Source organism: Haliotis cracherodii, unplaced genomic scaffold, assembly GCF_022045235.1.
Source record: "Haliotis cracherodii isolate W230 unplaced genomic scaffold, xgHalCrac1.p SCAF_5, whole genome shotgun sequence".
NCBI lineage: Eukaryota > Metazoa > Mollusca > Gastropoda > Lepetellida > Haliotidae > Haliotis > Haliotis cracherodii.
Window position 1 is genome coordinate 53306980 of NW_027266308.1, and position 12995 is coordinate 53319974.

Here is a 12995-nt window from a genome sequence, read left to right on the forward strand (position 1 = left end):
CCACCCCGGCTACCACTTTTATCATGTTTATCATCCCCAAGTACCTTCAGATGAAAACACTGCTGTGTGTGTTGCCTCTGTCTTTACTGCAGCTGTGAACATTATTTGCTCTCTCTGTGTCTTTACTCCATGAAATATGCCATATACCATATTTCCTATGTGTATATAGACCTGTGAAGATACGGGGTAGAACAGGTCTTCAGCAACCCATGCTTGCCGTAAAAGGCAACTATGCTTGTCGTAAGAGGTGACTAATGGGATCGGGTGGTCAGGCTTTCTGACTTGGTTGATGCATGTCATCGTATCCCAATTGTGTGGATCGATGCTCATGATGTCAATCACCGGATTGTCTTGTCCAGACCCGATTATTCACTGACTGCAGCCATGTAGCTGTAATATTGCTGAACAACAAATTAACAACAAACAAACATATGTGTATAGTGAACACTGGAGTATAACGTACAGCAATTTCTACACATCAGTATTTAGTTGACAAAATGTTTGACTATACACAAGAAAATACAGTACATATTCCTTCCAAACATCTTGTCATGTTCACAATTAACAGTTTGTTGAATAAGAATGAATATCAAATATAAAATGTCACCTTATTCAAACTATTAATAGTTGTGAATTAATAAATTTATTGTGGCCTAAGACTTAATAGCCTATTATCTTGGGCATCAAACTTGACTGAAATTTAGTTACGTATACCACACCAGAACACAATCAGTCCTACTTCTTTCATCTCCCTTTATCTCTTCACAGACTCTATTAGCACAGTATCACATATGCACCATGTTATCACCTTCTCGTTCCAATATAGGGGGCACGGGTGGCCCAGTCGTCTAAGGTGCTGCGATTCGCTGTGCAGAGTTGCGTCCCTTGGACACGCCAGAAACCTATGATTGTGGGTTCGAATCCCGGTTCGCCCCAGTTATGTTTCAAGGTTTGTCAGCACCATACCTGTGCTCGTGGGTTTCACCGAAGTGGTATATGTCTGAGACCTGCATCACTTCGGGCTATCCTCCCACATGAAGCTGGCACGCCACGATATAACTGGAATACTGTTTAAAGCGGCGTTAAACCCAACTCACTCAATCACTCACTTGTTCCAATATATTTTTAATGTTTGACAGGCTGGTAACAGCAAGTATGAGTACCCTCATGATGTATGTGGGTCTAAAATATTTACACCCCAAGCACCTGCCGCTAGTATCATGGATTCTATGCCTTGTAATTGTTCCGCATGTGCGAGTAAACTTTATAAAACAATCTTGGTTTCCCGGCGACTCCCACATCAGCAAACCCTCTACTTATTAAATCATTTCACAATTGATGATAAAGAATATTTGAAGTAACTTCTTTATCACCAATTTCCACCCCTCGAAAAATATTTTAAAAAATGTTACCTTAATAATTATCATGACCTTTGCCTGAGACCTACTAGTGACTGTTTTGTTTTTTGTACTCCCTTTACATGTATTGACAAATGTTATGTGCCTTTTAATCATTGTGCTTTTTGGTAGTGTAATATATTCATATATCATGCTGACATCTGTACTCATTATGCTCATTTACTGACAAATAGACCATATATATTGTACATTCATTGTATAACTCATTGATATCATTCCTTCATGTTAAACAAAGTGTACAAATTTCGTTGCTATGGTAATGCAATATTTGGACAGGATGGCAGTTGGATGGTTCATGGTTTAGTTCGATGATTTTGTTTATGAAGTATCAACTTTTTCCAAGATGGCTGAAGCGGGTTGTGTTAAGACTGTCTTTCATTGTTCGTAGAGTTTGTTTTGTCCTGTGCTAGGTTTATGTGTTGATGAGGACAGAGTCACAGTCAATGCTCATGTAGCAGGGGCATTCACATTTCAAAGATTTTAACTCAATTTATCGTTAAGGCTAAAAATAATAATAGTGTTGGTTCTCAGGCACTGCCTGCATCATCATGAAGTTTGTGGCACGTTTCGTTTTTAAGTTGAAACAATCCTTAAATATTCCAAGTCCAAGAGTAGTCAGATACACTAAATACTTTTGTGTAGGCCTTTCCAAAGTTGATTGTACACAACTGTTTATTTGATTGCACAGCTCTTAATCTGGTTACATACTGGTTTGAACAACCAGAAAAAACAACAACCATGTTTTCAAAAGCCATTCCCTGTGAACCAATTCTTTTATTTTTGTAAGCCTAATATTTCTTCTTTGGGTTTATGATTTGTTGAGTCCAATGTGTACTGTCATGTTGTTGTTTTTGGCTTTGATATTATATGTGTCATTATTTTCCCGGTTGGAAATTTTGGGGGAGATGACAATACAGTTGAAACCAGGCTGTTCAAAATACCCGTAAAGTCAGATGTGGAACACAAGGTTACCGGTACTTGTTTCTTGATGGCTGGTACCTTATGCCTGTGTCACAACTAGCACTAGTCCTGTACAATGTCTTCATGAATATTGGTCAGTCACAGTAACACATAAGAGTAGTTGAACAAATACTATTTTTTGTATATATTTCTTATATAACATCAGTGGGATGCTTACCTGGTACACTTTTTAAAACAGTTATGTTCATATAAATATGAAATAACAATTGTATTCAAACTTTTGATTCATAATATTTTTATCATCATTAACATGATTGTATTGCTATAACAAATTATATCAGCTTTCATTGAATTTTTTTCAATGTGAATGGCAATTTTTCTTTTTTTGTAATATCCTCAAATCAAAATGATTGTATGATGAGAATGCCTTATCAAGGAGTGAAGGGATGGATGTCTACAGTCCTGATACAGTGAATGGTTGGATTCTTCTGAATGAAAGGACTAATAACCACATTGCTGTTCTCATGCATTATTTATCAACCCAAATACAAATTCACTACATACAGGAGCAGGTGGTTCAGTCGTCTAAAGCACTGTAATTCACCATGTTCACTGTGCAAATTGGCATCCCGTGGGCATGCCTGAAACCTATGATTATAGGTTGGAATCCAAGTTCACCTTGACACAATTTCTGGATTTGTCAGCACCATACCTCTGCTCCCAGATTTCAAGTGGTAAACGTACAAGACCTGCATCACTTTACTCCTACGTCAAGTTGACATGCCGTGATATAACTGAAATACTGTTAAAAGCAGCGTTAAGACCAACTCAGTAACCCACTAAGTGTGTACAGTAAATGTGATATGTGAGTCCACAGCAGAAGTAATCCCCATGAGCATAAAACCACAGTCGGGTTCCAGCAATATCACCGCGGGGGACACCAGAAATAGGCTTCACACTATGTACCCGTGTTGAGAATTGAACCTGGGTCTTCGGCATGACGAGCAAACACTTTAACCACTAGGCTACCAGACCGCCCCTGGTAGCTAGGAGGCTTCTGTGAGCATGAAACAAACCTAATCACACATCTTCTAAATGCATGCTATAATATTGGTAGTTTGTCATCTCCATAACAATCATAGTTGTCAAGTACTTAACTTATCCTCCATCAGAGGTTTTGTTGATGACCTTGAGGAAGGTGAACAAGATGACTAATCTCCCTGTGGCCCTCTGTTGAAGTTCCAAGTCTGTAATGCAGTGATGAGCTGTAGTTTTGAAAGCTTATCTGTATAGAAGGTAGCTGTAAAATCATAGCTATTTCTTTCTCTGCTAATACCAGCTATTGTTCGCTGATACAAAAATGGATGTAGATATGTGTAAACGATCAACAAACGTTGGAAGAAATTTACTAAAAACAGCAGGAAAGTACGTTTCACAACATGAGACAGGCATGTGATATTTCCGTCTGAAGTTGGAATTCTGTCTTTCTTTACCTTTTTAATTATGATGTTTGGATGTTGATCATATGACTTTGGGAGATTATATTATACCTTCCTCAACAAAAAAAAGACAAGAATATTCTGTCTTTTTTTGTGGTTCTTCAATCAAGTAAGAATAAGACATTAGAATTGCTATAAATCACTGACCTTGACCCCACAACCTGTAGGAGAGTCCCTAGGTTTTGTGCACTCATAAAGCTTATATTAATGTGTATCCAATTGCTTGAAATAAGCAGTTTATCTATATGTATATGCAAAGTTGGGTGTTTTGTGTGTGTGGAGATAAGAGCAGGCACACAAAAGATTATGTGTTCATTTACTCTCTCATCAGAGCGTGGATTTCACGGCTCGAACTAGGAAATCTTGATGCCCGTTGTGGTTCATTGCAATGGTAGATTAGCGTGGTAATGTACCACATGGGGCCTATGGTAGAACGAAACTGCGGGCATTTGTGAAATGGGAGATAACTCTTCACTGTTTACGTGAAGGTTTCAACTATGCTGGTTGCATGTCCTATCCAAAAGAGTGGAGGAAGGTGTTCCGATTCTGTACAAAATACTTTCACATGGACTATTGTTAAAAAGGAAATGTGGATATATGCTTGTCAAAGTAAATGCATGAATGGTTGAATGGTAAGATAATTGAGAGAAAAATGTCACAGAATACTACAGTTTTATGGTTTCTTGGCGCCTACCTTATAGAAATCCCATGTTTTGCTTGTTTTGTGTAATATTGATAATGTATTTAACTAAAACGGTCAACATAGTACCAACCTGTGAAATATATAGCCTCAATATTTGCGATCAATACGCCATCAATATGTGGTATTCTGTTACATTTGAAAGGACCGTACAATGACTGCATCATTTAAATGTACATAGATGATATTCACACATGTATATCGAATGTAAATTTATTTTAACTTACGATGTATGTACTCAAACATGTATACCATCACATGTACTGTAATTTTGAATAAACACTATTTTATGAAAAGAAAACAGTTTGGTTTTATCTTGACAACATGGTTGTCGATTTTCGGAATAAGCTTTTTAATGAAGTGTCAGTAAAATCTTTGATACCGTTTGTACTTATTGACATGTTGTGGAAGAGCTTTGATATTGATATCAAACACCGTCAAATAAAACATAATCGGTTATTATCATTATTATTATTAACGTCCTGTCCAACTCCCGTTGAGGGCTGTCGGATCTCAGTGAACTTTGTTGACGGAAATTGTCCAGGTTATCCGTCAGAGATATAAAGGTCGATGTGCTGGTTAAATGCCAGTAGGTTCCGGGCCATTACGATCTCCCACATTACACGTTATGAAATAGAACACAGAACACCGAGGGTCGAGCGGCCAACACAGAGTTGTCGGGGTGATTTTAAACCAATTTCAAAGCCTAGCTTCCCATCAAACATAATTTGATATCTGAATATCATACGCGGTTTGAATGTCTAAACAAAATAATGCACTGTCTGTCCCAGTTATATATGTATTTATATAAACTTTAAGCCCTAGTTCACAAACTCTACTTTTAACCATGTGAACTTCTAAGGTCCTTGGTTAAAATATTTTTTGGGGTAACACATGTTGACAAAACATTTAGAAATATAATAACAACCGGCCCCCGTTGCTTCTTATTGGTAGACTGAGTGTGCTATACTTAGTTAACACGTTTCACATGGACAACATGTTTAACGGAACTTCAAGCAACAAGAATATCGAAACGGTAATCTAAACAATTATGAGGATTTAACAACATTAAGAAAATATAGATATGATAAAATATTAATCTACGGTATTTATGTTGTACATACTAGGCCTGCGACTGGTCCCTTTAGACATTCCAGCTACACATTAAGCACATTGACATAGGTTACTTTTTCGTTGTCTGGAGTATAATGTGTGAAGTTTAGTTTAAATTTAAGACCATGCTCGGTCGTTCTCTCACTGGCTCGCTGGATCACTCACTAACTCACAGGTGAAATATGTATTTCATTGACTAAAGAATTCATATGTACTTCACACCAACTCTTAGATAAGATGCCTCTTGATATTATTGATATAATTCCCATAGCTCCAAACGATTTCCACTATTATCCCTTATCGCCAATATAATGTTCGTAGGTCATTCGACACCTGAGGCAACCTTTATTCAATACAAATAATCGATCTGAAACAATCCCTATTTTATTCATCATCATTTTAGGTGTTGATCCACTTTGGCTGAATATATTGTCTTCATCCCAAGGGAGCAATCGGCGACATCTAGAACTGGTTTATTGTACCCGTGCCTACCACGGGAGTCTGTTGTTGGTTGATAGTTCATATTCATTAACAGAGAACGCTTTGCCCGTCACGAGTATATATAGAGTTCACTAAACACACCTAGCTTCAGGCGAGTGGGGGAGAACAGCGGCTGTTGACTCAGTTGTTTCAGTGTTGGTTCTGGCCGCTTGCATCGGCGTACTTCTAAACTGTATCATGATATTATTTGTATGGCTTGCTGTGAACCGTAGATTTGCAAGTAATATTGTAGCGATGTGATAGCTTTATGTACATTCATAAAGTGACGGTTTGTTGGTTCTCTCTGTATGGCTATCACGTTTACGATAGTTGAAGTGTGTACATGGGGTTGGTTAATGCATATATATATATATATATCTATATATATATCTATCTATCTATCTATATATATATATATATATATATATATATCTATATATATATCTATATATATATATATATATATATATATATATATATATATATATAATTAGTGAGCGAGTGAGTATATGAGCGGGGGACATCAGAAATGGGCTTCACACATTGTACCCATGTCTTCGGCGTGACGTGCGAACGCTTTATCCACTAGACTACCCGACCGACCGTTTTTTAAAATCAAGAAATGTTAGTGTACTGAGATAGTTGGTCAATACAGAGATTAATAGCAGATGATAGAATCAAACACCTTGTAATGGTATAAGATTAATTACAATTCTTTTTTTAAATTAAGAACTGTAAGTGAATTAATTAAGTAAATGCGCGGACATGTATAGTTGGAGAACGGATGAGCATATAGCTAAGATTTGGAGTGGAGTGTGGACAGGAGTACTTGTTTTGAATATATGAATAAATCTCTGATGGACAATGCTGATAGAGTTGCACATCTTCTTGGAGAGTATTAATTAATCTTATGCTTGTCTTTCGTGCATCCCCGTCACAGTAAAATAGGTTGACCCATATGCCTACTTTGTCTAACTAGCAAAGTCACTTACCCCTGACTATACGTGAATTGACTAATAGCTACTGTTTACCTGTTTCTAAAAATAGACGAAGCAGGTTGATACCTTGCATATATCACCTCCCGTGTTGTTCAACACATATGACCTGTTGACGTGTTCATGCCGTCTTTTGCTGACACATATCACAGAAACAAATAGTCAACAACAATGAATTGTTTTGTACAAAGGTTTACTCAATATGATTAAGAATATAGGGATATTCCATGATGGCTAAATCGTATTTGAAAATGAAACACTATAATACCATTTTACCCATTAAGTGTTTTGATATCACAAAGACATTCTCAAAATATCATCCCAGGAGAACCTCTTTCATCATATTCATAAATATTGGTACCAGCCTATGGATAATGTAAACTACATGTCGACTGGCGCTCCTACGTGAGGAGACCGTGATGAGTTTGTTTACAATTCGACAATACCTCCAACGTGTGTATCTGGCCAGATGAGGAGCACCTTGCCGTGTCGATGACCGTGATATATACAACTAAATATCATCTGGATAGGTTAGGTTTAGCGAGAACGCAAAGACTTTCATTCCAACATCTTTGTCCACTTGGAGATTCTAGAGCAGACCGTCGAGAGAGTCTGCTAAAATAGGATCGGATGGTTATAATGGCTGTGGAGTAAGGAGAGTTTCCTAACTCATATCCTGGTGATCATATTTCATTGTGCCCCATAACTTTAATAGTTGCTCTCACCATTGGAGGCTGGTTTGTCTGGTCCAGGTTGGATTATTCTACAGACAAATGATACTGCTGATATTTGGCAAGGTGTGAAACCTCCACTGATAGCCCTCAACAGAAATCATATACCGATATATGTGGTATATGGTCTCTGCCCTGAATAAATATCGACAGGCACGATGGCATCGCAGATTAATTCAGTTGTGACTTTGCTGATTTTGACCAAGGTTTAAAACCAAATTGACCACTCGTTTCCACAAGTAGCACTGTATTAATGTAGACAGGCATGATGGCATCGCTGATTAATTTCAGTTGTGACTTTGCTGATATTGAGCAAGGTTTAAAACCCAATTGACCACTCGTTTCCACAAGTAGCACTGTATTAATATAGGCAGGCATGTTGGTATCGCTGATTTATTTCAGGTGTTTCTGATGTGATTAGTGATAAGAACAGAAGAAGTGTGCACGTGGTCAAAACGTTGCTTTACAGGCAGATAGTATTGCTATATTGGAACAACTGACAATTTGTTGTTTCGCCATTTTGAGACATATATTTACACACATTCCCATGTATACAATAATTAACTTGTATTGTAAACACATCTTACTAAACTAGTACCACATGTACATCTACGCTGAATATATGTTCACTCCCGTGGCGATTTGGGAGAAACAGACATCTGCAATGACAATGGTGTCCTTCCCAACGTCTTTATGCACAATTTAGACTGTTAGAGTGGTTCTCGGTAGCATATGCGTATATAAATATATGCGGATATTCTGTCTTTGCTCAGCGTCCCAGGAGGGCGGTCGGGTAGCCTAGTGGTTAAAGCGTTCGCTTGTCACGCCGAAGACCGGGTTCGATTCCCGATATGGGTACAATATGTGAAGCCCATTTCTGGTGTTCCCCTCCGTGATATTGCTGGAATATTGCTAAACGCGGCGTAAAATCATACTCACTCACTCAGCGTCCCAGGTCCTACGAGGGTGCAGGCTAAAACGGCACCGAATTCTCTGGCGAAAACGGCACCGCATTCCCCGAAAACAGCTACTATGCGTCGGGCGATAACCCGTCCTACACAAGCCATATATCATATCTCATACATAGTTAACCGCCTTTAATAAAAAAAGATCCCAAAAGACCTATATGCGTTGTGTCAAAGACCTTATAACGCGGTCTCTTGTTGTATATCATATCAACGATAAGAGGCAAATCCACTCATGTCAGAAGTCTCGCAGCTCTGACGCAATCTCGCGAGAAGGGGTTGGCCCTGAACACGTGACACCTGTCAATGTTTACAAGGCGGATAATCCACAATGAACTGCTTTCTCCAAAGTTCAGTGCAATTACCGACAAGATTCCGATTCTGAATAATGCTTACACATCCGCGTTCGCCATCAAACGACAGACAGGAGAGACATTCAGCTAATTATGTAATCAGATATAGAGAAAGCAGCACTAGCGATCTGATGTAAATAGTTTCAGATGATCATTATAACCGAGCCTCACAGGCGATACTGCTAGTGCTGTTGGGGTGACACGTGTTGATGTAACACCACATGCTTCTCACAAGTTGAGATATTTGCACCTACATGCACACTCGTTTATCTTGAACCCTCTGCCTGGTTTCACTTGGTTCCTTAATGAGGAATAGGGCGAAGCTGCCTGTCTTCATACTTCGTAAACGCGATTGATTTTTATCTCAGAACGCGTACTGGGTCAGAGACCTTTGTTACGAAATCCGATCTGGAACTATGCCATGTTTTCAATCAGAGAATTTTAGGAGCCACATCCATTTAGTGGAAGCACAAGATTTTCAAAATTTGCATCATTTGCCCATATAGAATTCTGACGTTTAACGATAAAGAGAACGAACAAAATTGAGCAAAGCTAAGAAAAGCTTAAGTGGATACTAGCCCGGTAAAATATAGTGAAATGTTCCTAAATGAAAGTAGTTGTTGACATTTATTACATCCTCGTAAACCCTCAGTCTATAATCTTTAAACCTATACGAATCAAACAACTTTAGATTTTTAAATCCTGTAATAGTCTCTCCGTTTGTGCAACCTCTTTGCAACAGGACATTGACTGTAGAACGCCCCGACTGTTTATTGGCATTGGGACCCCTGTCCCGTTCACGACCATCAATATTTGCATACCGATACGATAGAATGACCGATACAATTAAATATGTCCTATAAAAACCTCTTCAATCCTCGGCATGACGAGAAGCTAGAGATGCCTCTCTCCTCCAACATGTCAGAACAATCGTCTCTTGCAAGTTCCCATCAGCCCCATGCACCTGAAATAACACTCATAACGGCACGGGATTTAATATACCTTCTTATGTCTTGGGTCATTTGTCGTGAGGTATGACGTGATTTAACCAGTACATGCAGTTGTTGTAGCCGGGAATCACATTCTGCTGACTGAGTGAATACGTAGATAATTTACAGACCGCCTGGAACTGAAGTAAATCACTGACCTGTCTAACCTATATAGGTCCGTGAATAAATGAAATATACTGCCGTGCAAAAGAAAGCATATACTTGAAAATTGGATTTAACCAAACATTTACAAACGTCTATAAACACGTTACTAGGCTGAAAACAGTCGCCGAAACGCTTCAGACTTGAGGTCCAAAACACAACTATGACCCGTATCAAATACATTACCACCGAATAACCGTTCGTGTTTGTTTCATTTTAAGACACCATGGGTGTATATTTTCTTCTGCTCAGCAGTTTATATGCATGGGTTAACTGTCTTGTTAAAAGCAGTTGAGAATCCCGAATAAAAAAAAATATATTTAAAACAATATCTGAGGACCTCTATGACTATTTCTGTGGCGGGACGCAATGCTTTCCGTGGGGATTCCTGGTAAGAATATCAGTCCCCAGTAACTTATGCTCGTCAACACTAGAGAATAAACAATCCCGATTTTGTGCCGAAACAGATTCCATAGGGCGTACAAGGCAAACTATCGGTGAACGATGTATGAATGGATCACTGAAATTAAAGCCACAAAAAACGCTTGACAAGAGTCGCTTGTACGATTCTGACTACATCATGAGCACGTGTTAATGAATCATCAAATTGTGATGATGCCAGGTGTTTGATATCCTGCATCACCGTTGGAACCCGTCACAAACACATGCAGAGACAAGGCAATTATTCTCCTGAATAAACACGGGAATATATAGTACTACTATAGTTTAAATAGTTTAAATAGGCAATTGCATCGGGCATCATTCTTGTCACTAATTCATCAAATTTGGAAATGTCCTCCACATGTCTACCATATAACTTTTTAAAAGCTTTACTGTGGTCTTGAATGATGTAACCTTGATCAAACAACTTCTGAATCGTATGGCGTTCTTTGAAATCTTGGTGGACAGAGCATGCTCCGCTGTACCTCAAAAGACACCAAATGTAGACACCAACGAGTGGAGCTGCAGGAATATTGCTGGCATAAAGTGAAAGTTGACTATAAGAAAGTTGAAGTCATCCCTCTTGTCATATTGTCTTGTGGAGAGTACTTTGTCACTCTGCATCTTTATGCATAAATTTAAATATGGGGTGGGTAAATCAATGAAATGGAATTGGCTATTATATATTTATTTGATGGTTATTGAACGGTATCAGATCATCGATATACCATAAGCTAAAGATAAACGTCTTAGCCAACTTACCTTGTTTTGACTTCGCCAATCCGAGCAGAAATTCGGATTCATATGCTTAAAGAACAGATCAACAAGAAGGGGAGCACAGTTGGTGGCCATGTGGATGTCTACTTCTTGCCTAAATGTCCTACCACCCACGTTTACATAGATGCTATCAATGAAAAACTCCAGCTATTCACACATCGTTTTCTCAGTAAACTTCAGATGGCATTTGCTTTCCTTTTGGACAAATTGTCCTAAACCTCTGAAAGTAGATACGTAACTGTATCTATGGTCACCACGTTTTGTAACAAAAGCCCCTTGCACCAAGGAATGAAGTGTTTCCTTAAGTATATCATAGGGATAGTGGTGAACAAAGTTGAAAAATAGAAAATCAGTGATGACACCTGGTGTTCGCGAACGTTACATTCTTTGTATTGGTGATGCAGTGTTGTACTACTGTTTGGCATCATCCCGGGCCGAGGCGTGTGTGTGTGGTGGTATCCTAACGCCCACGACTTGTACACCTAAATAGACTATACACTTCAAAAACCTTAAATGTCAGCCTGACTCAAGTTTGAACAAAACCCAAAACATACACACATGATCGTAAAGTGTCAGATGACAAAAAAAACAAGTACCTAACTAATTACCTTTCTGTTGGCAACGCTTTCCCTGGTCAGCATCCAGGAGCATTGTTGGGTGGCTCGCCCACTTCGTCTCCAGTGTTCCCCAATGTCTATCTGCGTGTGCTTGGAGACTGTAATGAACTAATACCGTTATCTCTACTGCATTAGTCTGATCAGACATACTGGCTACTAGAACTCTTTAAGAAATATCTTGAAAACTGTGAACATGTGAGTGGCGGGTGCTGCCGGTAGCTTCGGCAGGGCATGCTTACCCTTTTCGCGAACACCTTACGTCATCGGTGATTTTCAGTGACCCATTCACATAATTTCATCATAGGGTAATGCATCGCAGGGTAATATACAGCATTACAGGGTAATATACAGCATCAGAGGGTAATGTACAGCAACACAGGGTAATGTACAGCATCACAGGGTAATATACAGCATCACAGAGTAATATACAGCATCACAGGGTAATATACAGAACTACAGGGTAATATTCAGCATTACAGGGTAATGCATGACAGGGTAATATACAGCATAACAGGGTAATATACAGCAACATGGGGTAATATACAGCAACATGGGGTAATATACAGCATCACAGGGTAATATACGGCAACACAGGGTAATATACAGCATCACAGGGTAATGTACAGCAACACAGGGTAATGTACGGCAACACAGGGTAATGTGGGCAAAGGAGGGTTATATGCAGCATCACAGGGTAATACACAGCAACGCAGGGTAATGTACAGCATCAGAGGGTAATATACAGCATCACAGGGTAAATTACAGCATCACAGGGTAATTTACAGCATCACAGGGTAATATACAGAATCACAGGGTAATATACAGCAACTCAGG